The following is a 5,200-nucleotide window of genomic DNA, read 5'->3' as shown; positions in this document are numbered from 1 at the left end:
TGGACAAAATGACTCTGGCTGATTATTTCCTAGCATTTTTTTTCTTCTCTGTATACACACGCTTTCTCTCCAAGAAGCGACAAGAGTGGCCCCTCACATCACAGCTGAGAAGTCCATGCTGTTTGGCAGAGAGGATTAATCCAGGGCTTACTCTTAGCTACCGCTCTGTATATCCATAGTGGAGAATTTGCTATTTATGAATATAAGCACAGTATTTCCGTGCTTGGCTGAGGCTTTGGGCATCGGCGGGCGCATCTTCCCTGGATGTAAAAAAGAAAAAAAGAATTGATTCAGAATCAAGTAAACAGCTCCAAATGTCACCACAATTACTGGTATTGGCATTAGTTTCATTACAGAAGTTGCTCATTCTAGATTGGAATTGTCATGCTTATCGAAACAAATTAAATGCCATTGCCTGACTGCTTACATGTGGCCTAGAAATGGGCACATATTTTTGCGCACTTATTTGGAGCCAAGTTTCTTTTTCGTCTTAGTGTCCAAAACAGTCGCTCCATGGTTGATTTGTTAAAAGGGGGCGGAAATATATATATATAATATATATATATTATATATATATATAGCTCTTTATATAATATAATATATAGGATATATATATCTATATATATATGAATATATAGTAACAGCTCTTTCTAAGGGCTGTTTATATATAAGTACATCTTGCTTAAATTAAGTAGGATATGTAATTATGAATATAAGTACATTCTTAGGGCGCAAAATATAGACTGTTCTCCAAGAAATTATAAACATTTCATTCCAATATCATGAGTTTTGTAAAGTTGATTTGAAACAATGTATATTGTGAAAAGCGCTTTATAAATAAATTTGACTTGACTTTAAAACTGTTTTAGCCTTTCCTCTTGTTGCAAATAATATTATTTTCCACAAAAGATAATTCCAAAACACCAAAATTAGGGTTCTTCTCAAGTTTGATGCCAATTCGTTCAGATTATCTGTTGGTCAAATGTCTTTTTTTGCTATATGAACTTGCTGGTCACCAAATTTGAGCTAAAATTTTGTGAAGGTGCAGTTCCGTATGCATAAATGTATTAAGTTGTTATATTTTAGTAAACCATTATGAATTCAAATATTTTCAGTTACGAATTGTTTAAAAAGATGTGTATTAAGAAAATAAATAGAGTCCATTTTCATTTCATGCCGACTATAAAAGTTCCAAGTAGCTTGCGTTTTTCCATTGTAGCTAATCTCGGGAAAAATTGTTCGATAAACCATTAAAAAAGACAAATAATTTTTTTTATATTATGAATTTTTACAAAAAGAGTACAAATGTGTAAATACTTGAATAATTATAGAAGTGCTAAATTTCTTTAAGTTTTAAATTTATTTCTGGAACATTCTGGAAACTAAAAGAACATGCAGGAATTCTTTCATATTGTAAAGTTTGTTCTTAAAACACTAAATGTATAATATAAACCACTTCAAATATAGCCTTATGGAGTGACCGATTTCCTCTGGAAAAAAAAAAATTGTTTTCCCTGTCCAATCCAAAGCACTTCAAGCTGTCTCAGTCACCTTTACATCTCATCTGCAGTGGTTCTCTGGGGCCACAACCGTTTTTCTCCCGGGTTTAGCCTGGTCCTACCTCCTCTCTGACCTTCACAGGCCTCCCAGGCCTCAACGTCATCTCCAACATTAGCTGGAGAAAAATTAGTCCCCCCTCCTCTGGAGTCAGCTCATTTTTCTTGTGCTGTCAGAACGTATGTGGGCACTGTCTCGGCCGGGTGTATACCTAAAGTACATTCAGCCTTTATTTAATCTTAATAAGCTCACATCAGCTAGGCCTGGGTCGCATAAACTCAGAGTTTTTGGCAGGGTGACTGCATTCTTGTGCACTCTGATCTTCTGCATACGGTTCTTAGAAACCAATGCTATATGACTCATAAATAAGGATAGCTTGATGGCACAAGTTTTATAAATATAATTTTTTTAATAACTTTTGAATATTGCTAGTTATTCTTCTTTGAAATGTGCGTTCAGTGTCAGAATGTCTTTTTTTGGTCTGTGTGATTCTGTCTACTGCCAGTTTACCCAATAGTATTTTGACACCCTACGTTGCCAACTGGCAGCAAACAAAGTGTACTGCAGCCATGGAAGCGTGCAAACTAACAGGCTCAGAGATCACAGATCTATGACCAGAGGAATAATAAAATGTAGAAAATAACTCATCAGATTACCGTATATGGCTCGTCACCTTCCATTGTCAATTGACTCTTCATATGGAGTTTGATTGACCGGTGATCTGACCAATCAAATGCCAAATTTGCCATTTCTGTAAGACAAACAATCTAGACAGGACAGTAGCTTAAACTCAGTGGACTTGAACTTAAAATATGGTGTGTACTGACATCTTTCTGTGGTTGAAGTAAGATACCTTCTGATGTTCGTTAATGTTTATTTATGAAATAACTATTAAATAGGAAAAGACGATCAGTACGTGCCGCTAGAACTGAGATGCTACAGCAATCTGTCATGACAAGTTGAAGAGCCACAAAATGGAATTTATTGTGTGGATTTCTTTAAAAAAAGACTAAATTTGAAAAAATAGTTTCACACTAAAAGTAACCTGCTCTTGTCTGTCAGTTTCCTCTTTGCTCCACGAAGTATTCTTTACTGCATGAGAACATGATGTGTAGCGTGAGATTGGCATGGCTTGTCGGACATATCAACAGTTATGAAGTGGGGCGGGTCTTTGCAAAGGGTCAATTGCACATCTTTCTGTTGCATGTCCTCAATCTGGTCTGAGTCTGAGGAGGATGGGAAGGGTGAAACAATATTTAGATTTTGGACTGCAGTACCCATTTTAGTCGTTAGCTGTATACTGCACCATTAATTATTAATAATGTTTACAGATCTATGTTGGCCTATTGTAAGAACAAATATATAGTATGTGATGTATGCTCAAGTTTGTTCCTGAAAAGATATATAAAATAAAAATAAAAATGACATTGAAAACGAACAAATCTCCACATTCTTAAAGACAAAAAAAAAAAAAAATTAATAAATTAAAAAAAAATTTTTGTAGTGGGACCAATAACAAATGTAGGCAGGTTAAATAAAAAAGCTGACTAGACCTGAAAAAAAACTAATCCTTATAGTTGAGCCCCACTCTTTGTTATTCTTTTTTTTTTCATCATGTTATCTGTTGTCTCCACTCTTGTTGGCTTAGTTCTCTTTTTTCCCCCTGATGGTACCGATAATAGCTCACCAGTGTCAAGTCCAGTACACTTCTTTCTCTTCCTCTGTCGTTTGTTTTGTTCCCTGCCTTGCATCATGGGGACCCAGGCTACCGTTGAGCTCCTAAACTGATAACGTCATGTACAATATTCAGGCTGGGATGTATTCTTCAAACACTGAGAGTTTTTATATCCCCGTCACTTCCTCTCCAGCTAAAATATGCTAATATGAACTCTGCAATCTTGATGTTCCTCTTTGATAGGTACACAAAACGATTGTTCTGATCCATGCTGATTTTGTTCCCTATTTCAAGGCTTAGGGAAGGAAATTCTACTTTGAACACAAAAAGGAACGAACACACATACAACAATGAGAACAATTATAATTGTTCTTAACCAAGAAAGAAGACTATCTTTTAGCAAGATTTTCAAGAGTACATTGCAAACGAACACTCGCTTTCGGTTGCAAATAGTAATTGCAGGGTTTGTATTTAAATAGCTTAGTTTTGTCAGTTTTATGAACATTTGAACTGGAAAAAAAAAAAAAAAACCTAGTGGGGAGGTAAATAAGTTCTGAAAATGAACCATTTTTAAAATTTAAAACAGGTTTCCAACTAGCATGTACAGACATCTCAGTATTTTATGCTTTTTAAACACACCATGATATCAAAATTGGGGTTTTAAGGCTTCTAGTACATCTCTGTCAGCTTTGAAGCAAACATCTACACTTGTATTTACTCATCAGTGATCCTAAATTATCTTGTAGCATTTTATAGTAGATGTATGCATTTAAAATCAGCTTTGTTGTTGCTAAAACTTTAAAAATGAAATGAATAATTTTAATAAATAAATGTAAAAAATCCTTGACAACTTACTGAAATAAATGTGTTTAAATACAAAAAAAAAAAAAAAAAAAACATTTACGCTGAAATAAAAATAAATTTAAACTAGACAGAAATATACAAAAAGATGTTTGTTGTCACAATTATGTTGGCATTACCTTTATTGTTTATTTTATTATTTTATAATTATGATATATAATGTCTGTTAATTGTTGTTGCTTATAGAATTATGTTGGCCTGTAACTACTGTCAGAACAAATACATGTGATTTAAGTTTAAAATATATATATACTAATTTAATAAATAATAAATAAAATAATAATAAATATTATAGTTATAAAATCCAAAACCACTTAACAAAACTACTAAACTTAAACCAGAATTTAAATGAAAAACAAACAAACAAACAAACAAATAAATAATTTATTCTTTGACAGATTTAGCATGACACTGTAGAAACTGAACGGTCAAATTAAATGTAAATTAAATATATTGTGAATATTTAATATATTGCCCAGATTGTGTGTAGTACAAAGCCCACAAGGAAACATAATGATGGGTGGAAAAAATTGAGATGGGAGGAAAAGTTACATTTCAATGCCTTTGTGTTGGCTCACAAACATTTATGTCCCACTCAAGAAATCTCTCAAAATATTGCAATCCCCATTCGTTTGTAAAGGCATTGAATTTTTTTTCAACTAATATTATTTTAATAACAAAAGTTTCTCAGAGGAATATAAAGTTTTGCAAGCAAATCTGAAGTTGTTTTGGTGGAACACAAAAGTTTGTGAGAAAAACACAAAAGCATTTCATCTCAATTTTCCCCCATCACTATGTCCCCTTAGACTCTGTAGCCTACTGTAGACCTCATGATTTTTTCTAAATTCAAACTGTAGCAAAAGTTTTGAACTTCATCTCCTGCCACAATAAGTTTAAAATGATGACTAAACAAACATCCACTTTAATCCAAATGTGGATTTCAATATACCGGAACACCTGGCTAATGCATTTCCAATCAGAGCCCACACATCAACTCCTCCTTCGTTCATATTGAGTTATTTTTACTAGCCATTCATCAACCAAACTTCTATTCTGATTCCAGTTACCAGCATTCAGCCTAAGCAGAACTTTATGTGATGTTTAATC

This window comes from Cyprinus carpio, chromosome A22 (genome assembly GCF_018340385.1).
Source record: "Cyprinus carpio isolate SPL01 chromosome A22, ASM1834038v1, whole genome shotgun sequence".
Classification (NCBI taxonomy): Eukaryota; Metazoa; Chordata; class Actinopteri; order Cypriniformes; family Cyprinidae; genus Cyprinus; species Cyprinus carpio.
Note: the sequence above shows the minus strand (reverse complement) of the source record.